This window comes from Camelus ferus, chromosome 29 (genome assembly GCF_009834535.1).
Source record: "Camelus ferus isolate YT-003-E chromosome 29, BCGSAC_Cfer_1.0, whole genome shotgun sequence".
NCBI lineage: Eukaryota > Metazoa > Chordata > Mammalia > Artiodactyla > Camelidae > Camelus > Camelus ferus.
The window spans coordinates 24041387-24066942 of NC_045724.1; the positions used below are offsets into that span (position 1 = coordinate 24041387).

Sequence of the window (25556 nt, forward strand, 5' to 3'; positions counted from 1 at the left end):
TTGTCCACGTGAAAGAGTGGATCCTGACTTCTCTGGGTGCAGGAAACAGAAAATCTTACAGGCCTTGCTCCTCCATCGGTAGTGCCGGGTGGTCCAACTGATGAGAACCAGTACTCCAAGCCCTTGCGACGCGCTGCATGAAAGCCAGGGTCCCACAGAGATGGCCAGGGGCCTCCTGCCCCAAAGCCCAGCCTGGGACAGGCCAAGGGACGAAGGAGAGGGAGGGAAAGTCTTCTTTGAATTGTAATTACCACTTTTCTTCAAACGTCCTCATTTTCAGCAATGGAACTTACATAGAATTTTTTTCTATTATTTTTTATTTTTGAAAAATAACTTCATTTCTGTCCTTCCAAAAGATACTGATGCAGTGTACTTTTTGGTAGGATGAAAACAAACAAACAAACAAACCCCAAAACAAAAAATTTCTGTCAGCAAGCAAGAGAGAGCAATACTAAAGCACTCGTTTTCAACACTGGTGAGTCTCAGTCGTGTGACGTTAATTGGAATTGCGGTTAACCTAGTGTCCTTTCGGATTTCCTAGTTTTGGGGCTGCTCTGCAGTCTGTGCTCACTCATGCCTTCATACTCCCCCCACCCCAGCATTACTCTCTGACCTAAATTGCAATGAAATGGAACGTATTACACCAAATTGTTCATATCTGAACAAACTGAGGTCATCCGACTGCAAAACACATTCCACCAGCAAAATCCCCATCAGAATCACGTATTGGTGATGTTTCGCATTTTGTGGATAACATGTACCACAGTGAGGAACCCAGACGGTCGCTGACCTGTGTTCTCGCTGATAAGAAAGTATCCTCCTCCCAGAAAAGGATGGGAAACTGTTCCATGAAGACACTGAAATTCCATCACTGTGGTGTTAATAATAAACAAGGTAGATCAGTGAAGCAGACTGGAGAGCTCAGAAATAGATCCACAAATGCACACCTGGTGTTTAACAAAGGAGCCCAGACAATGCTGTGGAGAATGAAGAGCCGTCTCAACAATGACAACAGAACAACTGGATATCAGTAAACTTTGACCTCTACCTCCCACCAAAAATATCAACCTGAGATAGATCATAGACCTAAAAGTTAAAAACTAAAACTATAATCCTTCTAAAAGAAAACAGAGGAGGATATTTTTGCAAGCTTGGAGTAGGTAGAAATTTCCTAGAGTCACAAAAAACACTTAACCGTGAAAGAAAAAAAAATGACAAAATAGTCTTTAAAAACATTAAAAACCTCTACTCAATGGAAGACACTGTGAAGAAAATGAAACGGCCAAACACTAAATGGGAGAAAATGTATTCCACACAGATATCTCAAAAAAGACTCTTAGCCAGAAAAAATAAAGAACTGCTAACCAATAACAAAAGGACAAACAGTCCACCTTAAAAAAAGGACAAAAATCTAAACAGACATTTTGCAAAAGAAGACGTATAAAGGACCTGTCAGTACACGGAAAGACAATGTCATTAGTCATGAGGAAAATATAAATCAAACCCGCAACAAGACACTACTTCATAGACACTCAAGTCACCGAGAATGAAAAGACAGTAGCAAGTGTTAGCAAGGATATGGAACCAACGGAACGCTCACACGCTGCCAGCAGGAAAGCCTCAATCAATCAGACCCCGACCCTGTTATCCAGCAATTCCACTCAGGGTTCCATCCAAGACAGAGGAAAACGTGTCCCCACAGGAAGACTTACCCAACAGTGTCACAGCAACTTTATTCAAGATGCCCAACTGGAAACAATCCAAATGCCCGTTAATGGAACAGACAAACAAACTGCAGTATATGCACACAACGGAATAAATACTACTCAGCCACTGATACGACAAAGACCAATCTCAAAACACCATGAACCTTGAAGACATGATATTGGGTGAAAGGAACCAGCACCGAGGGTATTCACTCCGTGATTCCATCCACATACACTTAAAAACACACAAAACTAATTTACGGTGACAGAAATCAGAACAACTTTTTCTTTTCTGGGAGTAAAAAGGGAGATCTGACTAGAAAGTGGCCAAAGGCAATCTGCTGGGGTGATGGAAATGTTCTGTAACTTTATTAGGGTGGTTACAGAAGTGCGCGTATTGTTAGAACTTACCACACTGCACACCTAAGAGGTATAAATTTGACTTTGAAAGATTCCCTATATTCTATAAAAAGGCAACATTACCAATATAGTCTTACCATGAAGTTTTGAAAAAGGTCTTATTACTGATTTCACACACTAATAAAATTATTTTAATCTAAAATTCTTCCAACTCTTTCGATCTCTTATTTACATCCAGTATACAAATAAACCGCAATGTATACATAGAGAAAAAAGCCATATACACACAGAGGAAAAAGGATGACTCCATTCCAGGCGAATTTAAGCGAAAGTTATAGTTTACTCATCTGAACGTCATACTGTGCCCTTACATTGAGATGACTTTATCAGAACCTCAGAATACTTTTTTCTATTTATTCAGCTCATTTTAAACAGTTAACCACTGTTAATACCCATTTCAGACAACTTTCTTTTAAGTTCTTTTTAACTCTTCAGCTTTGACCAATTTTTGGTAAAGGAGGTCAGCTTCGACCATTTTTCTTTTTTTTTTGTCTCATGTTTGTCATAAAGCAGTTTTCTAAAAGATATTACTATATATTATATATGAATATAATTATACAATTGAATTCTTTTCTGAACTGATTATACATCACTCATAAAAGCAGCTCACAGCTAAAGTCAAAGGAGGCTGTAATAAGAGTCTTGGGTTTGAATAATTGTTCTGTTTTTTATGAGTTACATGAACTTAGGTTAAATTATTTAATTTCCTTTAGACTCAGTTTCTTCTTAAATAAAAATGGTGGCATCAGTAGCTATCTCACAGCTTCAGAAAAAGAGGAGAGGCGGGAGTGGGCCCTGCAGTGAACAAGGGGGCGCAGTGTACGTAGAGAAGGTGAAAGACAGAAACAAAGCCACACGCAGACAGTTCTAAAACGTATCAGGGATAAAATGCGTGTCCCCATGGCGCAAGCCATTCCCAGAGCCACACAGTGCCAGGGGCGGGGGGCGAGGGGAGGGAAGTGGCAGGAGACCACGGTGAATGATGCAGTCATGGTCCAGAACGGCTGGCCTTTCTGGGACCCTTCCATGTGCCTGGCCCCGACTCAAGCGGTCCCTCGTTCAATCCCCGCAGTAGTTCCGCAGAGCAGATACTACTGTCACCACTCTGCGGTGGAGGGAACCGACTGAGAACCTTCTGGAGGCCACTCGTCGGTCAGTGGTGGGGCCAGGGGGCAGGCTGGCTTTGAGCCCTGAGGCCGCACTCATCTCTGGGCTCCCCAGACTTCCAGGCAGCTTCACAGGGACTGGGGGGTGGAGGGGGAGCGGGGCTCTCCATTAAAGCAGTTTTGAAGAACTTGGACCCTCAAGCTTGATTCACAGCAGCGCAAGAAGTAAGAATAATATAAAGCGCAGAGCCTCCAGAGGAAGATGAACTGCAGTCTTATCTCCCAGCGTCCAGGAGACAGAGAGGAGCAGCCCTGCCCAAAACGGTGTGTTTAGCTACCAAAATGTGCCTTGTGTGTGTGTGTGTTATGGGTGTATCTGTATGTGTGTATACATGTATATGTGTGTATATGCATGTATTTGTGTCTGTGTGTACACGTGTATATGTAATATGTGTGTATGCATGTGTGTATGTATATGTGGCTGTGGATGCATGTGTGTGTACATGTATGTGTATTTGTGTATATATGTATATGCATGCACGTGTAATCTGTATGTATATATTTGTATATGTATGTGCACATATGCATATGCATGCATGCGTATTATGCATGTATGTATAAATGTACATGTTTGTGTATGCTGTGTGTATATGTGTTTATGTAAGTGTGCATGTGTATATGTGTGATTATGTGTACGTGCGTAAGTATGCATTATGTTTGTGTATGTATGTGTTTGTGTGTATGTTACGTGGGTGTGTATGTATGTGTTGTGTGTGTATGTGTGTCTGCACCCACCCTCACCCCCAGGTACTGTACAGCAGGCCCAGGTTCCTGGCCCTCAGCTGGCCGTGTAGGGGCAGGGGACCTGTGAGCCGCCCGGGGCTCTCACTGACCAGAGCACAGCCCTCCAGGCGGCCCAGGGCCGGTGGAAGGTGCCTTCAAGGTGGAGAACTGGGCCCTCAGCCACGGTGTGCGCGTGGCTATAAATCGAGCAGTAAGCAGATTCTACAGCATTTATTTAACACCCCCTCTCTGCTGCCCTCTTCGCCCAGCAGCTCTGGTGGCAGGAAAGGCTGAGCGCTCCCACTGTTCCCACTGGAAACACAGGCCCCTTCACTCCGAGCCTGGTTCTGCCTTCGCCCCCCAAGCACCAGACAGCCCTGGAAAGAACATTCTCTCAGGGCCCAGGTTCTGGGACAGTCCGCTGCAAACACCCTGGGGACGGGATGGAAGGGGCGCTGATGGGGTCCAATCTGTCCTCATCACCCTGGAACCCACATCAACACTCAGAGCTGGAAAACGCAACAGCAGCTCAAATAAACGACCGTCAGTCTGAAAACGGAGCAGCCCTCCCAGAAGGGCGCGGGCACCTCCGTGGACAGGCGCGCGCGCGGGAGCTCCGCAACCAAGCTCTCGCCTGATTTTAGCCAAAGCGACCTCAGCCTGCGGTGCGAGCGATAAACACGTCGCCCTGGGTGATTTACGAGGGAGACCTCGGGAGACGTGCGCGTTACGCCGTCGTGAAGATGCCAGATGTAAAGGCTAGCCAGCCCTACTGAGACGTGGCCTGACAGTCAGGTTTACAAAGAAGCGCCAGTGCGCCCTTTCAGGGAGCCCCGCTGTTTTTATTTTACATTTCCTCACATTACGCTTCTTCAGTTAAATAAGTTTTGATAACCTGCCCAAATTGAAATGGTACTAAAACGCGTGACAACACTTACATTTTATTGCTTTTAAACTACTGGCTATTTTTTTAGGTAGCCGTGTCCTGACAACTTTAAAACGCTGAAGATGCCCATTATTCCAAAATTATTTCATGACCGAAAATTTTCTTTTTTTCTTGAAAGTTGTGTATTTTAGACCAGAGCTTGGCCAGTTTTTTTTTAGGCAGACAGTGACTGAGGCCCTGCAGGCCGCACGGTCCTGACCGCTCACCTCGGCCTCAGTAAACACGTCAATGGTGGACATGGCTGTGTCCCAATCAAACTTTATTTACAAACACCGACAGTGGGCTGGATTTGGCCCATGGGCCATCATTTGCCAAACTTTGATCGAGGCTAGACTGACACAGTGTGGAATCTGGTCTCTTATGTATATTAGAAACTGATACTTCAGAGGAAAAAAAAAATATAAAAAGGAGCCTCTTGTATCCAGATGTTTGATGTTAGATGTGGCAATTGTTGCTTGAGTTTCTGGACGTTGCTAATTTTTATCATGTAATGTTAAGACTTGAAGGGGCACAGAGCACATTAATGGGTCAATGCTGATTGCAGCTGGAGACAGCATGTCCTGAGTGTGACTCAGGATGGTGCCCAACTCACAAGGGAAGGCTGCCTCTGCCTGGGGCTGGATCTCAGCAGGCCCAAGGCACCTTAAAAAGAAAGTCACTTCTGTCACTGAAGAGCACAGCTGAATCCCTCGACTCCGTTGGAAATGCCGCGTGTGGAAGGACGCACAGAACACGAAGGGGCCGAGGAGAGCGTGATGTGTCCTGAGCCGACACATGAGAACTTGGGTCTGCAGGCCCAAGGAAAACGGACGCAAAGGTAATCCTGAGATCAGGAATGGGGACTACTTAAATGCCAAAAAGGAATACAACCCCCAGTGGGGGGAAAAAAGACAAAAAAGCTGCAGTAGAGAGCTGGGAGTGCCTGCCGTCGTGTCTGACCAAGTCCAGCCCTGGGGACGTCCAGCAGCGTGAATCACATGCCCATGCTGAAATGCTGACTGTCTGGGTGACAAGGCTGCCCCGGGCTGCCACCCTCACTACAGAAGGCAAACCACTCAAAACCCAATTCTCAAAGTTAGCCACCAGAGTCCTTTCTGGAACAAGATAGGGTATGAATAACAATCTCAGGTCCCAAAGATTTTATATCCCCATCTGTGGGAGTCTTTTTTTAAAAAGGTACCACTTTGCAAAGGTAGCAACTCAGTCCTCGATAAAAGAGCCCATCTGATAACATGGTGCAGAAGTGGAGGGGGAAAAAAACAAAGAGTAAGAGAAGGCTACGAAATAATGGTTAATTTTTAAGATAGATGAGTAAGTCTGTAACTAGGCTGAAAAACAAATTTACAAAGTAAGCCATTCCTTATATACAAGCAGACGTGGCCACAGGTAGAGATCTTTTGCTTCTTAATTTATTTTTTAATACCTCTATTGTGATACGATTCCTATAAACTAAACATATTTCAGATGTACAGTTTGATGAATTCTGATCGCTGTACACACCCATGAAACCACCCCCACAATCAAGACAGCCAGCATTTCCATCTCTCCCCAATTTATCCCTTCCCACCCCTTTTCCCCTGGTAACCACTGAGTCTGTTCTCTGTGTCTGTGAGTCTGTTTCTGCTGTGTAGATAAGTTCATTTGTGTCCTTTTTTTTTTGGAAGAGAAAGAGCTCTTTTGCTATTGAGGGATGTGGTGATCCCCACTCCAGCCATCAGCGCTGACCAGCTTCTAGCTACAGATACCTCGGGAAATTACACAATGTTTCAGAGACTCCTCTTACCTCCTCTCAGCTGTTCTGCACTTGGCAGTCTCCAACCTTCCCTGTCTCCTAAGTCCCCACAGTGTCCCCTCCTGTTCTTACTCATTTTCTCAGTTGTGTCTAACAAAACACAGCAACTCTATCCAGCCAGCAACGGGTCTTCTGGAAAGCCCTCTGTGGAGAACCACAGGGCCAGCTACCCGACCCTTCAGGCACGAAGCTGAGGACCAGGGCGAGCTGCAAAAATGCAGAAGTGCTCTGCCCCCTCCTGCCAGCCGAGCTTGGAAGAAGACCTGAGACATACAAGTCTGTTTGCCCCCAGGAAGAAGGGGTCTGGTCCCCTGGGGGTAGACCGCTCCCCGCTGGTGCTGGAACCTTCTTATCAGAAGTGGCAAGAGGATTTTCATATCCAGCTTTACTCCCCCACCCGACAGGGTGCAGTGTCTAACGCTGTACCTGGAAGCCAGACAGGAAAACTTTAAAAGTGAGCTGAGGTTCTAGAGAGGGAGAAAAAAACCCTGTCAGTCAGGGGAATATTGAGCAAACGCTTATAATAAAACATGAAAGTCACTGAGAGAAAATGACTGAAAATATTTTACAGGCGCACCAAGGCTGGGGCTAGAAACCCTTTCCTTGCATCTCTGCAGTCATTGCATTAGATCCCGTGGCTCTAGACCCCACACACGTGCTCACGACTCCCACACGTGTATCTCCAGTTCATCTTCTCCCCAGACCTCCAGGCTGGTACGTCCAAGGGCACCTCAAGGCCTCCGTTTGTTTCTCCCCTCCCCGTGAGAGGAGGCCTCCCGTCTGCATCAGTTTCCGTTGCTGTGTAACAACCACTCCACCCACTCACTATTGCACAGTTTCTGCCAAGGCCCAGGCGTGGCTTAGCTGGGTCCAACCTAGGCTCAGGGCTCATGAGGCTGCGATCACGGCGTGGTCTGGGCAGCCTCTGGGATTAGCAGATACACACAACTGTATACAAAGCAGATAAACAACTAGGTCCCACAGCACAGCTCAGGGAACTATAGTCAATTCCCTGCAATAACCGAGAATGAAAAAGAATATACACATGAGCTGCACACACACACACACACATATATAAGTGTGCGTGCATAAATGAAAAAAAATAAAAGCAGCTCAGGGACTTCCCTCAAGTTCCCATGGTTGCTGGCAAAATCAGCCCCTAGAGGCTGGAGCACTGAGGTCCAGCTCCCCTGCGGGCTGCGAGTGGGGGCCGCTCCCCCGTCCTAGAGGCAGCTCACAGCCTAGCTCCCCACCCCAGGGCCTGCAGGAGAGTCTCTCTCCACCACAGCCTGCTGAGACAGGGTCTCATACCAGGTAACCCAGGAACCACTGCAGTGCTATCCCTCACCCTCACCAAACGCTGTTGGCCCCACCCGCCCAGCACGGGGTCCTCTTAGGGCCCGGCCAACCTCGCTCTCTGAAATGCCGCCGCCCCACCCCCACAACACACATTACCCCCATCCCCGCTTAATTCTCCTCTACAGTGCTTTTCACCATTTGAAATACCAAATATTTTATACATTTATCTTCTATTTCTGCTTCATCTCACTGAAGTAAAAGCCTCACCAGGCAGAACGTTCTGTCTGTTTTTGTTTACTGCTATATCCCGAGCCTGGAGAAGAATACTGCCTGGCTTAGAGCAGCTTATCAACAAATGCTTATTGAACGAACAAATGATTTACTACACAGGTTTGCCTGAAAAGTGTCAGCATCTCAACAGCTCTGATCCCACTGCAAAGCACAGATTTCTGCGACCTCTTTCCACTGTAGGTAGCTGCCTTACATCTGAACTTGGCTTAGTCACAAGAAAGCAAGCTAAACACGATCCTTCCCATGTTAACAAAGCTATATAGTTTTAGTTTATTTATAGTTTGACCAGCCAAGTATGTGGTGAGAACTCCACACTGAATATTTGCAAAACCAGCATTTTTAAGCTTATGGGAAGACAGATACGTTTAATGCCTGGTTCCCAGGCTCAGAGATGACTTCTGTTTGTTTGGGGTTTTTTTTAATCTTAAAAATAATCTTCAGCCAAACAGTGGAGAAAACAGGAAGTGAAAATCAAGCTCCCTTTTGAACACTGACTACAAGGAAAGCATGAGCGTGTGACCAGGTGGGTGATCTGACAAGAGAGCGAAGTGTGGTGTTCGGAAGCAGTGAATGTAACTGTAAAAGACAACTGCCTGCGAAGTACACATGGGGCATCTGTTTCACCCCACGTGCCTCTGGTTAGCAACGGTTCTTTTTAAGCAATAAAAAAAATGCATGTGCACTTAAAACTATACTCATAAATCCAACTGCAACTGTAAGTTCTGTAATAAATTGCTGATTTACCTGAAGTCCAGCCTAAAACCCACTCACGCACAGTCCCCACTAAAAGTAACTGAACGCTACTCAGGTGACCACAGCTCGTAAGAGGCTGACTGTCTCCTTCATCCTGGTTAACTTCCCCTGCTCTTGTCTATTTCACCAGCACTGTTACTATTCACGCAATTCAAGGGACACATTAATTCCTGGCTCTCCCTTGCCAATGATAAGTGAGCGGTCACTTCTGCATTCCTGGCTGGTTTTTGCTTCTGGCTTCTCCTCTCTAACCATATATCCAGTTTCCAGGTTCATCTGCCAAAAACAGTGATTCTGGCAAGTCTTTCCTCTGGCCTTGAACTCCGGGCAGCTCCCGGTGGCCTCGCTCCTCAAGTTCACAGCCCCCACTGTGGCCTCACTTGTCAAGCTCCTCACCTGGGTCAGGCCCTTAGCTTGGGTTGGTCTGGTTTCTGTGTTAACCACAAGACTCTGACCACTTGACTCCATCCTTGTCCGGTCACCGCTGGCCTCGGGCTGATTGGCTAAGAGAATGCAGATCAATGAATGCAAATCACAAACCTTAAACCCTCACCCCGACGGACTGTAGACACATTTCTTTTCGTGGAGGACAGACTGCTTCTCCTTCCGTTAGAAATACAGACAGGCTAAGAAAGAAGAAGATCCCTAAAACCCGGTCCTCCGCATCTCAAAGTGAAAGCATGGTAGACGAGAAGTACCATGGAGGTAGACGAGAAGGTAGACGAGAAGTACCACGGAGGTAAACGTGGCATTTCCCAAGCACCTTAACTGACTGCGTGGAGGCAGATGTCCACAGGGCCCAGGAACTCGCACCCCCTGGTGCACACGACTGCGCGTGCCCAGGACCACAAAGGATGCCTCTCCTGCGATGAGGACGTGATGCGGCACGTTAACCTCGGTGACCAGGATGACCCGGACGGGCCCGGCCCCATCTCGTGGACCCTTTAAAAGTAGACGGTGTTCTCTGGCTGGTCCCAGAAGAGACAGAAAAGCTGGGGCAGGGGGGTGGTCTGACAAGGAATTCTACCGGGATGCTACGAGAGGACCCAGAGCAAGGAACTGCAAGTAAATTCTAGAAATTCCTAGGAACTGACAGCAGCCCTCAGCCTCCACCCCACCTACCACCTGAATGAGCTTAGGAGCTGATTACTCCCCAGAGTCTCCACCGAGAACACGGCCCGGACAACACCCTGAGTGTGAGACCCTGAGCAGATCCCAGCCTGTGGGATGATGGACTTGTGAGCACAGAACACCGAGCTGTCACTTGTGGAAAAGTTAGGCAGCAAAAGAAAACCCGTAAGCTTTCCTCTAAGCCTAGTCTCTGCCTGTTTACGTGAAAATAGCCTCTTAAAAGCACCGTCAACTGTCCCCGTGGGCATGAATGTACCACCAACAAGGGAGAAAGAAAGAAAGTCTAAGAGCCCTCCAAGGGCACCTCCGCCCTCCCTACGAAGCCCCCAAATCTGGGAACAAGCAGAACATACAAATCTGTACCGCCAGCAGCTATTCTGAAGATCATCGTGTAGAAGCAAGACTTCTCAGAAATGTTAAAATGGGAATCAGCCCTCCCACAACACTTTACTAATGCGAACATCAGTCCAACGGCAACGTGAACGCTAGCATTTACTCAAGTTTCTAGGACACAGATGAGGAAACGGGTTCATCTTTCATTCATCAAAGTAGTAACTGAACTACTACCTCCCGTATCCTCTGCAAGTGCTTGCCGACTAACCCCGGGGGGGCTCGGAAAGACATGCCATCTACGTATCAGTGCAAGAAAAAGTAAATGTTAGAGGACATTTGCCCACTGCTTTCCTTACGAGTAAACATCAGTCACTAAAAGAGAAACACCCTGTATCTCTTGGCCTTTAGAAGCAATCCGAAGTCTTTTAATTTACAGACATGTGCGTCACTTCTACTCCACGCCAGGCTCTCTGCCAGGCACTAAAACAGCATAGACGGTAATTCAGCTCCTGATTTCCAGTTGCCCACAGTCTATTCAGAGAGAGAAACGAATCTATTAAGAACTGAAACAAGCAGTTTCAATCAGTGCAACATCAGTGGTATGGAGGCTGCGTATGATGCAGTGTCGTCTGGGAATCATGTCACGTTTGGTATGATGGTGGTGGGCAACTAATTAAGAACCTGTGTCTCTCCACCCACCCACCCACCCATCCATCCATCCATCCATCCATCCAAGACTATTATGAGCAAAACAGAAATATCTGACCTCAGAAAGAGCCATCCTGACATTTGCTGTGTGCCTAAGGACTATGACCAACTACCTCTTTTTTAATTTAAGAAAACCAGCTTTTCATGAAATACATCTATCCGCTGCAGCCTATTTAAATACGGAAGGCAGTCTCAGCGGCTCTCAACCTGCCACGGTCGAGTTTTGTACGTCTCTAGTACAACAGTTTGAGTACAATCAAGTTTTACCCACCCGTGGAAAGGCAGCACCATTTTGTTCACTAACCTCTAAAATGCCCTGAAGAGAAAGTCATAGTAAAACCACGCTGACTCTCCAAGAACAGAGTGTATGAGAGTTTGGGACCTGAATCAAACTAAACATTTCATTCCCGACCCTGCAATGTAAAATGATAATAAATGCATTCTTGGGGGCATAGAGCGATGAAAGGAGAAAACACTGAATGTTACAGTCTAAGAACACACACACACACACTCACACACACACACACACACACACGGTACCTGTTACACCAGTCCTGCTGGGAGGAAATGAGAATCTTAATCCCCATCACTCGACCACGGTTCTTAAGTGAGAAATTTCCCTGTGATAATGCTTGTCTTATTCGGCATTTATTTTTAAAAGGATGAGCTGTGACTTTTCACACAAGCCGTTTTCAAATTCCACCGCTAAAAATTGTTCCTAAAAGAACTTTCTTAAGCTCAGTCGTCAGCTGTTTAACATCTGCTGTGCGCCAGACAGAGTCAGGGAGGCAAAACACAGTGCCTGGAAATAAAAGGCAGAGAACAAACGGATGGAATGCAGTGCAATGGACAGCATGTGACCCCAGGCGTTAAGGACCTCATACAACAGCGGCAGAGATGTGGCTAACAAACACGTGAGACGTTAAAAAGCAGTAATACACAAAATAACAAGAGAAGCAAGAGCAGATAACCTGGAACATGACACCCCTGGTGACGGGCTCTGTCCCAAGAGGTCACGTGGTCCCCCAGCTGTTTTCGCTGCGTGACATCACACAGGGGGGGCAACGGGGCCTTTTCAGTCTGTGAATACCAGATTTTAGTCACTTTAACGCAGTTACTAATGAGTAGCCATTTATTCCTAAGTAAAAACAAAAGTCTAAAGACGAGCAGCCTAGGCGGGTGAGTTTCAAAGGAGGCGCTCAGAGCCAGGCTGCGGAGATCGCGGCAGAGCACGGAGAAGCCTGGAGCCATGGTCACACACGCCGGTGCCCCCAGCCCCGCCTCGCACACCGCATCTCCCTGTCCTGTCTGCCCAAGGGGGATGAGGAAAGGGGAGGTGACAGTATGTGTAAAAGGGGGCCACGGGACAGCGCCGCACCAAACACTTGAAAGGAGCGTCTCATGTAATTCTCACTAGAACCTTTCCAGGCAGGAAACGGGAGGACAACACAGAAATAGTAACAGACTGACGCCAGCATCACAGAGTCGTCGTGAGGATGAAGTGACAACAATATACCGTGATCGGGAGCATTTTGTCAGGCACACGGTATGTGCTTAACAACTGGCACACATCACCATTACCTGGCTAAGTGAAGAAAAGTGGCGGGGATTTTGAGGAAAAGAACAGGGTTTGCAAAAACCTTCAAGATCTCAAGTGGATCAGTACAGCTGAGAAGGGTTCCAAGGAGGAGAGCAGGAGAGGCTGGGGAGGTAACTCTGACCTTGACTGTGGCTGCAGGTGGGCGCCCAGCCTACCACACCCATACCTGTTGCCCCCAGTCTACGGGGGTTAGCACCAATGAAGGTGATGAGGAGATACTACTTCATCGAGATCTCCTACAGGCAACACGCAGGGAAGATGGAAAATGGAACACCTGCGGGACAGAGTGACCAATCGGAGGCGGTTTCAACAACTCTATGTAATAAGAGAAGATGGCGGTTAGCTTGGAACTGGAAAGACAGAAAGAAAAGGGCAAACGTGAAAGCGTCAAAGATCAAAAATGTTTAATAAGTGGATGCCCAGGACTCAGGTGATTCCCCTAGGTTTCCCAAAGATGGCTCCTTGGGAAGCTCAGTGGCACTAGGAGGGGACGCTGCCTTAGCAGGGAGATCAGGGAGCCATTCCTGATGCGGTGGATTGGAGTCGGGAGTGGGACATTGATTAGGAGGGTCTAGCAAGAGGCACAGAGGTTGGGACAGTCAATGGGGAAACACAGCTGGAACCAGGCATGGCTGTGATGCTCCGGGGCGTGGGCTGACCCAGTGGCCGAGCCTGAGCCCTGGTTCACGTGCACATGTAGGTCAAAGGAAGTGGATGGACAGAGAGGGCCGGGAGGAGACTCTGACACGGGAGGGCAGCAGAAGACCGAGCAGCAAGTCACAAGGTCCTGAGGTCAGGGCAAAAGGAATGAATGGAATGTGTCTCTGGTTCATAGATTAGGATCGAGAGCCCAGAGAGAGCACATAACGGAGGCAGAGCCAAGGGCGGGAGGAGAGGACAGTAAGGAGAAGGATGGCCACAGGCAGACGGCGCATCCAGACGTGCTGTGAGATGGTGAGGCAGGGAGGGCGTGGAGGGAAGGTGCTGGGGGTGCGGGCATCAGGCCTCGCAGGGCGAGAAGAGCAAAATTAACACTGACTCTTACGTCAGTCAGTCAGTGTTAACATCCCCTTGAAAAGGAAAAATACTCAACACCACCATAATAGTCCCCGCCAAACCTGCACTAAAGGAACAGCCAGTGCTTCTGCTTTTATCCTCAAACTATGAACAGATCATTTTTTCCTGAAAAGAACTTGCAGGTGCTTCTGAAAGGGACTAAGTTAGAGAAAAGCCACTGCAAAATACTGTCTGGTAAACAGTCTGCCGCTGACTGACGCTGTGGTGATGAGCTGCGCTTAAGCTGCAGGGCTCCAGGCTGGGGTTCAGGACTGGCAGGCGGGTATTCAGAATCAATGCTGCACTTCAGCAGGCGGGTGTCACCCATTACACTTTCATGCTAATAATTGTTTGTTGAAAGAGAGGTAAAAGAAAGAAGATAAAGTTTAAATTAAGTCTCACTTTGACATTAAAAAAAAAGTTTTTTTTTTTCAAAATTCTCAAATTGGTCACCAAGCACACTGACCTCCGACAGGAAGAATCTATTTTTAAAAACATGAAAATCTCAGTGTTCATTATGCACATGAAACGCCCTCTCAGGTTTAACAAGAGAGCGGTCATGTACCAAAACAAGTATCAACTGCACGGAGGCAGAAGCCCCCAGTGACTGCTGGAGAGGAAGTGACCTCTTCACATACTCACGAAGCGTCATTACCTGATGAATGTGCGCTGGGTAAGGAGAGAGACAGAGGAAGAGGAGCAGTTAACGACAAGCTCGGGCAGAGCGCACTCCACTCGGGCAGAGCGCACTCCACTCGGGCAGAGCCGTAAACAGGTCGCTTCATTCACACAGCGACTCTCCCGGGAGCACCCCCGGGGGTCAAGCACGGCTCCGGAGCCTGGGGACAGGCCAGTCAGTCAACAAACACACTTCCTTTCCTCACGGAGCTCATCACCTCGTAGCTCTTCTTGTCGGCTTTCTAACCGAAGAGGGACACAGCAGAGAGGGAGAGTGCGATCACGCCGTCAGAGATGGACACGGTGCAGCCCGACTGCCGTCACACACCCGGTGCTGCTCTGAGCGGTTAGAGGACGCCGTTCCGGTGGCCCTGAACCACACACGTGCCGGACCCAGTGCGAGGTCTCCGCCCGCGATAAACGTGGCAACAGCCAGCCCCACTGCACAGCCCTACCCTCACCGACTCATTGTCAGATTCATTTCGCTTTATTAATTTTTTAAAAAATTTTATTGAAGAACAGTTGATTTACAATGCTGTGTTAGTTTCAGGTATGCATAATGTGATTCAGTTACACATATGGAAAAGTATATATATGTGTACTTTTCCATATCTGCTTTCTCAAAAAGTACACATATGTACTTTCAAAAAGGACATATATATACTTTTTCAAACATATATATATTTCAACTATATATAATTTTTCAGACTCTTTTCCATAATAGGTTGTTACAAGATACTGAATACAGTGCCCTGTGCTCTACAGTAGGTCCTACACTTTACTAATTTTTAAAATAACTCTTTAACAGGTTATTAAGCTTCGACTTTTAACAAATTAAAGCTGTTTTTTATTTTAGCCAGTTAACTCATTATTTCCCAACACTAAACAGTATAAATGCCATACAATCTATTCGATACTGAGTGTATTTAGCGGACAAAGCTGTTTGTGGGCTTTGCTTCCATTCATCCACGCAGTTATTTTGTCCTTGTTTTATGTGACGTTCCAAGAGCCGCCAGATTTTAAGCACAGCTGGCACTCTGCTAAAGGGCGTCCGTGAATCCCCAGATTCCAGCGCGGGAGTGAGTTTTGTTGGCCTGAAGCTAAACGCGGGCCAAGATACTTCAGACTGGCTTTTGTTTTGTGATGCTACTGCACGAGGTCTACAATTCGCACAATTACCAAGCTGATTATTTCGTGAGTGTAATATCCACAGCCCGGCCAATTTCGCCTACATAAGAAATCAGCCCGGGGACTTATTCTGATCCTTCTGCTGTGGTTCCAGCGTCGTTATGTACCTGGTAGCTGCTGCTTTCATGCAGGCGCTTCAGCATATAGAAGTTCGCCACATAAAATATTCATTTTTTTCATTCGTACAGTTTTAACTGAAAGGGAGCTCTGATGCGCTAAGCTGAGCTATAAAGCATGAACTGCCAACACAGGTACAGTGCATTCTTCTTCTCTATGTTCCTGAAAGTTTCGTAAACAAGGCTATCGGTCAGTTCACAAAGGGCTGTGCATACAGTGGTCCAGGCTGCGTACTACACATCCTGGGAGACATCACAACCATGATGGTTGACGTGGGTGGCGCCCTAGGAGCCCACACGGTTTGCTTGGACAAGTGCACGTGGTGCTACGAGCGCCCGGATGTCTCAGTATGTGCCCCAGTGGCTGCAGAGAGTAATTCCCAAGGAGCACGAATCCCCCTAAACATATGTCAGTATCAGGTGAAAAGTCATCGCATTCAGTGGTTCAAATACCTCCCACGAAAGGGTAAACGTATATTCATACAATCAAACCAACAAAAGGAATCAGGGAATGGTACGTTAATTTTTCAGACAGAAAGCACACAGTTATCATGTAAGAGAGTGGAAACCCAAAGCCAATCTGACCGGCTCAAATCCTAACTCACTGCTTCTTAGTGGTGTAACCCTAGACGAGCTATTTCACCTCCCTGTGCCTCGGTTTCTTCATCTATAAAATGGGACAAGAGCCGAACCTAACCAGAGCTGTTGTCAGGATTAAACGAGGCAACACCTGTAAAGCAGCCAGAACAGGGCTTGGCAATAGTAACCACTATGTAAGTATTCAGGTTGGCTGTTAGCGTTATTGGGTGAGAGTATGAAAGCAGAAAGAGATTAAATAACTTGTCGTGGGTGTAAGAACTAGTCGGTGATTTACTGCAGAAGGAAAATGAAAGCACTTGATTTATAAGAAAGAGTTTTCCTGAGACCACGTGTTTCACATTGCAACTTAGGTCTGAAAGGCAAGCTCCCATGCACCTTGGGGCTTGATTATGACATGGGGTGTCCGTCACAGGCCACCCAGGGCTGGCGGTGACCTGCTGCCTGCCCTCGTGGGGAGGGGCACGCCCAGTGGACTAACAAGTCCAGCGCACATAATCAGCCGTCGATGAGACTGCAAATCCTGGAAGACAGTGATTGTCAGAAAGCGCTCGCGCCTTTCCCGGGTGAGGTGCCTGCTGCTTTCATTCCTGTTCTTTAAATATCAGCCAATCCCCGCTGTGTTACGCTCGCACCTTGGAAAATCATCTCATTCACTTCAGTGCAAACAGTGTCCCTTCCTGGTTCCCTGAGGGAGCCAGGTCTACTTCCACAATGTGAAGTGGGACATCCAGAATCAGAGAAGGTCCCAGCATGTTAACGGCGGATGCTTTGTATCTATGTCAATTCTTACACAAAGGTCCAGGGAGATTTGGTAACCGGTTTTGATGCAGATTATGGCTTTCAGATCATGGAAAACAACATACACAGGAAAGAAGTTCTTCCCTGGCCCCTCCATTGAGGGCACGAGAAAAGTGCAGTCCTGCCCACAGAACTCTGCACACAGACAGCTCACACGCATCCAGCTGTGCCACGGTCGTCCAGAGCATCTACCCGCCTAGACTGTTCTCCAGGAGCTGTGCTGACGTCACTCAACTAGCTCCCCTCTCTTAAGAAATGAGATGGGGAGATCCCACTGGGCAAAATTTAAACTTGCATAGCGAAAAATCCAGGTAAACCAGAAATCTGAATAAGTCAGGAATAAGTATGTTGTATAAAACAGTCTGTGTAAGAGGCAGCCCCAAACCAAGTGGGTCACACAGTGTCACCTCTGAGTGACATTATCACTTCACCCACAATTCTCATTCCCATTGCATTTAGTTAGAAGATCAGGAAAAAACAGCCAAACCCTGTTTCTCAACAGCTTAATCAAAATGCACAGGTTCTATTTTTAAATCAACTAACATCTGTGATTTTGAAAACGTCTTCATCACAAATGTAATTAGTGGAATATCCTGGATCAAGCAGAGAGTGTGGTTATCTAAAAAGAAGGAATAACATTATTTTCAGTCCAATAGCATTGCTTGTCCTAACTTCCTGCCTGATTGGAAGAGTCAAATCAAAAATCATGTCTTACAGAAGCAGAGGAATCAGAATCAATCTCTCCTCATGGTAAACATGAGGAAAGTAAGGGTTGGAGAGTGTATATGGCGTATCTGAGCCCAAATGCTACCCAGGTCTGAAGCTAGACCCCAGCTTTTTTCATACAAGAAAGACCCAGGTACCAGGAAGGACCGTCAGCTCCTAGGGCCGCGTCCTGACTCACAGCCGAAGTTAGCTGTCCATCAACCACGTGGTGGGCAGGAGACTATACGACTGCCGAGTCTCAGAGCCGAAACTGGGGGTGGTGATGTAGGCACCAGTTTAGCGGACATCCTCGCTTACCAGATGTTCACAGCAGGAAGTGCTGACGACCTGGAGTTCTTCTGCCGCCAATCCGTGCAGCACAAAACCTAGATGCCACACGTTTGTGACAGCTGGTGACCACATTGGTGAGTGAATTTCACCACCAGGGTGAGGCCCTTGCCTTCCCTACTGGCCACAAGACTCCCCAGCTCACGGCACACCTGCAGTGACTTCCTCTGATGGCGGCGTCTCCCAAACAGGCAGGAGCTACAGAATAATGACGAGTCACTATGTGGCGGGGAGACACCATATCACAGAATAACAACTGCTAACATGTTGGTTGAAATATCACCACCAATTAAATGATGAGGAACACCAAAACACATCATCATGATAGGATGTTTTAAGTTTTGGTAAAAGAGCAGAACAAGAGAAGAGTTGGAAACACCACCATGTTTTAGATGAAAAGGGTGGTCCTATCTGGTGCTAAAATGAACATTTCCACTTAATGTTTATTCACGTGGTTAAGTTACTGTGCTGTGCCCTACTAATTAAGATTTTCCCAATTCTAAACCCCTCTTAAAAAAAAAAAAAAAGCAGTGTGTACATTTGTCCCTAAAATTTATTTTACCAATAAACTGTATGCTAACAAGGTTGCTGAAATAAGGATGGTAGAGAAAGGAAAAATCATAAAGGGACACTTAAAGCCTCATTAAAATTGAGCTTAAAAAATCCTGGTCCTAATCTAAGGGGAGCCCTAGAGCATCCGCTCCTGGTCCTGTAAGTGTGGGCACAGCAATTTCTCTTTGTGAGCACTCTTTGGGATACTGGGAAAATGGAATGTCAGAGAAAAGCAAACTGCTTTTGATGGCTAGACAGTCAATAATTTGTCACAGAACACAGATGAATTAGTTTTGGGGACAATACTCTATGTCCCAATCAAAAGTAAACAAATGTAAATGATTTGCAGGAAAAAAAAAAAAAAATAAGGGAATGACCCAAGGAGCAGCAGGTCAAAGAAGAAGAACCTTCAGGGGAGACTGACCTTTCTTGGGGCCACTCAGACCAAGGTTAGAGGCAGGGCAGGACATTCCCAGTGCACCTCCCACTGCTCCTTACAGTCCTCTAAACAGAGATAACTTACTTACTCTTTTAAAAATTGTGCAAACAAAAGTTCCAGGAAGTAAAATGCAAAACCATGTGAACTCAGTGGGACCCCACACTGGTAAGACCTTCCCCAGGGATGGCAAGACGTTCTAAAGGGAACAAGGAGCTGGTGACGAGGGTTTTGTGCTCATGGGGACACTGCCCAGGGTTCCTCAGGGCACCCTCAGTTCCCTGCCAACCAGCAAAGAATCAATCAGGTGTTGAAGACATTGCATTCACTCCGAGGGAGGTGGGTTCACTCTTCGAGTCAAGTGCAGACTGACCAAGCCCTCTGCATTTTTAACACGTCCCACATGTGGGAGTCTCTCATGGGGAACTGTCCTCCCAACATTCCCAGGGCTCATCTCTCCTCCCTAAAGAGGGGCCAGCGAGGAGGGGTCCTGAGATCCTTGGCTGTTAACACAGCCAGGTTCACTCTGTCACCGAAGTGAATGTGGGTCCACTTGCCCGATGAGCAGCAAGGCCAATCTGCTGACACCAGGTTGTGGTAAAGAAAAGCACAGCATTTATGGCAGGGCACCAAGCAAGGAGAATGGGCAGCTCATGCTTAAAAGATCCGAACTTCCCGATGGCTTTCAGGGGAGGGTTTTAAAGACAGAGTGAAGGAGAGGGTTGCAGGGTGTGTGATCAGCTCATGCACAATTTTTCGGATTGGCTGGTGGTGAGGTAACAGGGTGATGTTTGGGGAATCTCAATCATCAACCTTTTGGTTCCAATCAGTCTGGGGTCTGCCTGTTGGTGGTCAGCATGCAGTTAACTTTGTCCACCTGCTCAGGGTTTCAGTATCTGCAAAACAACTCAAGGCTCTGGTTCAGGGTATTATCTATACACCCTGAAGAGGAACTAAAGGTCCTTGACTTTGTTTTACACTTGAATTGTTATTATTTTGTCTTGCTTGGCTGCCTTTCTTTGTTTCTGCATTTTTAAAAAAAAATTTCTGACAAAACTTGTTCTCTGGAACTGGGGGAAGGCCTAGGAGGTTAAAGCTTTTTCACAAACTAGAGTCAGGGGACAAGGGGGACAGGGGTGGGGAGGCCTATTCCCGGGAAGGCCCCCAAGGATCCTTCTCAGTTTCACCTGGAACCTAATCCCAGGCACCTCGGGCAACACCCTGCAGGGCTACCCCAGAAGGACTTGGGGACATGCCAGTTCATAAACCCTAACGCAGGGCTGCTATGCTTTGCTCAGCTTCCTCGGGGATTTCTGGTGGCCCCACCAGATGCTAAATTTACAGAAATAGGGGGTCAGGTAACAACTCTGGTAGATTATCTCTGAGCTTCTCAAGAGTACCAGCCCTGCCTTCTCACATGGTACTGTGGATGCCCGTGTGTTAGGTGAACTATTAAAGGAGCAAGTGCAACCACATGGCCACTGAGGACACTCATGGAAGCCAGCTCTGCTCCCAGAGGCCCCAGTTTAAACAAAGCTGTCCCTTCCTGGGGTGCATACTGAAGGCTGATCACCTTTAATATGACTTAATGCACTAGTTATTTTTTGTAAATATTTTAATTACATGAAGAATACCTCCATTAACAACAATAGAAAAAGATATCTTTGCTGCATTTATATTAAATGAAGGCAACTGCAAAGTGGTCTCAGTTTTCTCCTCCGTACAATAAGGAGTTAAAGTGAAACCTGCAACACCTCCATCTCAAACACTCCTCGATTTCATACAGAAAATACGCCCCAGTTCTGAGTAAACAGAACAGACACTGATAATGTCCTAGGGCTGATGTGAGGAGTGACAGCAGCCTGGCCACCGGATCCAGAGTGAGCAATGCCTGAGCTTTAAAATGTAAGTGGAAAAAGTCTACAACACATTTTTATGTCATCAGCTGTCACTCACGGTGAGAAGAATGACATGCTTTTTCAGTAGGTACAATCAACCTCCTAAAAGTACCTTTTGAAGATTAAGAAACAAATATTGGGGGATTTACTAGGTCAGAACAATCTGGAATTCACTGGGTCCCCTACAGCCTGCATTTCAAGTCCAGACAGTCCCTGCATGTGTCAGGTTTTGGTGACGCCTACTTGCTCAGGTAACAGAGACCAAAGAAAGCAGAGCATCCTCTGAGACGACATGCAAACGGCAGCTGGACAGAGAAAAGGAGAAGCAAGATGACGAGGCCTGGTGGCCCCGAGCAGCAGTGAGAAAGAGAGAAAAGAAGCATCTGCTTCCCAATTCTAACTAACATAGGAAACAAGTCAGAAGACGCAGCCAAGAACAGGTACTCTTGGAAAAGAGATGCTACTAAAAAATGTGAAAGATAGCTCTCCTCCTTAAAACAGAACTTCATCTTTATGACCAGAGTGTGCAGCATAAATTGGAAACATTTTAAATCAATAAAATAATCAAATTTCCCCTTAGAGAAAGAAAAGCCAAATCGCACACTTGTGTACAAAAACCTGAAAAAGAGCTAAGTATTGTGTTGTTTGTTTTTAAATCATCACATGTAACAATTAGAATCATTTACTGTTGATAACAGGTTTTGTAGAAGACTAATCAGAGGCCAGGATTAGAGACTAAGTTGGAAAAACAAAATTAACAAACTTGTACTTTAATGCCATGAATACATGAAAAGTCTATCAATAACTTAATGGTCTCAAAAAACCCTCAAAAGCCAAAACCTTCCCCTAGATGTTTTTCTCCTTTAACTAAACGATAAAACAGAGTAAAAATACATACATAAAAGTATGACTGGATATTAATCAGGGAAATTCAGTCTAAGAAAAAAAATCTAAGTTTATACTACAGAAATTCAAAAAGACAGGACTTGGAGAAGAAAAATTAAAATTCTCAGGCTTTGAAGGGTTTGAAGAACTGCATATATCACTACATATTGAAATACTCCTGCTTACATGGTTTGCTCTTTGATGGTTCTCAGGTCAGATCGATACCAAAAGCAAATAAGGAGGCAAACTCAGTGAAAGTTTAAATCAAAGGTCACCTCCGGGTGTGCATCTGTGGGGGGTGGGGCGGGGGGGACCCACTCATTTATCCCATTCTGAGCAGCAACTCAACTACTCTGTGGTTTTTAGAAACTTTCACTTGGCACTGCAACAAATTTTGAGAAGTATCTGTTTACTTGTTTAATCTCAGGACAAACCATAACCTATGTGCAACCGTGTAACAAAGTCAAATTTTTAAAGTCGTGCAAATTTCCAAAAACAAACGAAACAAACAGACAAACAAAACACCTAATGAAAGAGGCTAACGTGTGCGGTCCGGAAGAACACGCGGCAAGATCAGGAGACACACTGCTCGAGTTCCACTGTGAGAAATGAGCGCTGCAGATAAGAGAGTAAGTCTTGATTTCAAAGAGAACATAAAACTTCTGGCTGAGCCTCAGTGTCTCCCGCTGAACACAACCATTATTCTGTTCTCTGCTACAAAGTCGGGATGCTAATAGAGCAGAATGTTTTCTTCCCAAATCAGCTGAGAAAAGATACAGCAAAGAACACTGGCAAAACCATCTGGGAGGTGGCTCTGAGTCAACAGCGGAGAGGCAGCACCGTGGATCCAGCAGAGGGGCTGACTGCTCCCTCCTGGGGCCGGTGATGTAGTGGGGGGTCTGTGGGAGCACAACTCTGCAGCAGGAAGGGAGGGGTGGCGTCATGGCTCAAGCCTCGTTACTGCTGGTAGTGGGAATTCTCATCAGGACCTTGGAGGAAGTCCAGGTCATAGCACAAGGGCCGCTGAGAGAGCCAGGACAGACAGGGGCCACAAGTAAGATCCATCTTGTAAGCAGGTGGGTTGAAGGAGGAAGAGGGTTAGATAGAGAAGGGGGAGAATGAGGAGGGAGGGCAGAAAGAAAGCAGAGACAGGACTCCAGCCCAGCAGCATCCTAAATGCAGGACAGAACAAGACCGAGTTTTACCACATTCAAAACCACACAAAATACCTCCCACACGGAAACGTCTTTATTTGCTGTATTACAGTAACACTAAGGGCAAGTTTGAAAAGTCATCATATTCTCAGCGTCCTAACAAAGGGGCTCTCAGTGCTCCGATTCCCAAGCTGCATTTTCCGTTCAGCTGCCAGCTTCACTGAGCAGCAAGATGCCAAGCACGGGAGCAAAGATAACCAGGCAGGGCTCAAAAACATTCACTTCCAGGGGTGACTCACCATCACCTGAATTATGTCCTCTCCTCTTTTCAAGTAATGCCATTTGTTTCAAGTGTAAGGAAACCAGATGTGTCAAAGAGTAAGAAATTCTCTAATACACCAATGGCTTGAATGCATTTTAGATTCGAAGTACAGGGACAAGAATGTCAACATTCCTCCTACAAGCCTCCTTTAATTTAGATATGGTAGAATCAAGCGTTGTCAGATTCCCGTTTGCTTCCCTTTTTATAGTTTTAGAACAACCACAGAGCATGGGTGATAATGTGTTCATATACTTCACATTTAAGAACGAGGGAAGATGGGGGAGGGGAGAGCTCAGTGGTAGAGCACATGCTTAGCATGCCTGAGGTCCTGGGTTCAATTCCCAGGACCGCCTCTAAAAAAATAAATAAACCTAATTACCCTCCCACACCAAAATAAAATGATTAAATAATACAGTAATAAATAAATGAAATACTTAAAAAAAAAAAAAAAGAATGATGGAAAAACAACACTATCCAATGAGAGAAACCAAAATAACCCGATGTTTGGATCACGATCAAAGCCTGGTCCATGCTAATGGATTCTAATGCTACTCAAGATCTATTCTTAAGTAAATTTTAAAAATTTCATAGAACACCTTCATTAACAACATTAGTATATGCAAAGAGAGGAAAAGAATTAAGGTGTGTGCACCCAGATTTAACTGGCATTATTTCTGGGTAGTGGCTTTGGTGTAGATGGTCACATTCTATGTTATGGATCAGGATCATTTAACTTTTTTTTGCAAGGTATGTATTATGTTGGTGGTTGGAAAAAATAAACCAGGTCTCACACCAAGCGAGCACATTTACAAATTCACCCGTTAGGAGACAGTACACACCTGCTCTGTCAACCCGAGTGACTGCGCATCTAACCGAGGAGGTTGGGCAGCCACCGAACCTGCAGAAAAAGCCACCGCAAGCAAACGCCAGGCAACTTCACAGAGATCGGGGGAAGCGCGGGCATTTCAGGGCCGAGGGGGAGGGCCTGGGGGCAGCGATGGGACAGGCAGGAGCCGGCAGAGTTGGGTGGGCCGCCCGTTTCAGAGGCTGTTTCCGCCAGACCCTCCTGTTCCCGCCAGTGGCCCCGAAGGACGGACTCCACACACCTTTGCTGGGTGGATACGTGGAAAGAGGGAGAGGAGGGAAGAAGGTAGGAGAAGGCAGAGAGAGAAGGAGGGACTGGGGGGGGGGGCAGGAGAGGAGGGACAAGGAGGGAGGGAGGGAAGGAGGGTGAACAGGAGGGAGATGGTGGAAAAGGAGGCAGGGGCAGGGGAACACCCACATTCTGCTCAACAAATGAGGGGTTGTCATTACTTTATGATCACAGATGAACACATGAATTTAATAATTCACTTTTTAACATGTAATTACCTTTACTTCCCTCTCAGGCCGTGGAGAGCCTTGCTGACTTCCAATTCTAGACTTAACAGGACAGGCGCCGGGATGTCCAGTTGGAGATTTCTAAAATAAAAGTACAGATTAAACATTATCCTGGAGAATAAAAGTGAATAATGTTTAATGTATCATTTAAAAGAAACCAATTATCACTGTGTACCAGAGACAGTGGATTTCCTAATATACCTGGGGAAAAACTGGGTCCAAAGCTTCTTCCTAATACAATTGTGCTAGTAAAACTTTAAATTAATTCTAGAAGAAGATAAAAATCAACTATAGTGTTGGCTTTGTTTGTGAGTTTAATGGAAGATACCCAAACGAGCCTGTGAGTTGCCATTCTCTTGGAGACCCCAGCATGGCTTTTTCCAGGCTCCACACCCCTAGCACAACCCACAGTCTTTCTAATCCACAAAAACCTGGCAGGAACTAATGTAGCCTTTTCACAAGAAACCCCATCACATGGGAGGCAAAAGGATACAGTGTTTATATTTCAGAAACTTTGTTAATGTTTGCAGGGGACTAAAACATTGCAAGTCAGCATTTTCTCTTCCTCGTCC

General features: G+C 46.4%; 1 protein-coding gene across 3 annotated transcripts in view; it reads right to left on the minus strand.

Annotated features, from left to right (window-relative positions):
* Positions 1–25556, minus strand: part of FAM110B (family with sequence similarity 110 member B) — a 116407-nt gene that overhangs the window by 63630 nt on the left and 27221 nt on the right. For all 3 annotated transcript variants that reach the window (XR_004315935.1, XM_032469894.1, XM_032469895.1), the window contains one exon: positions 24976–25065. The gene's annotated coding sequence lies outside the window, so the exon portion shown is untranslated. The remainder of the gene's footprint in view (positions 1–24975; positions 25066–25556) is intronic.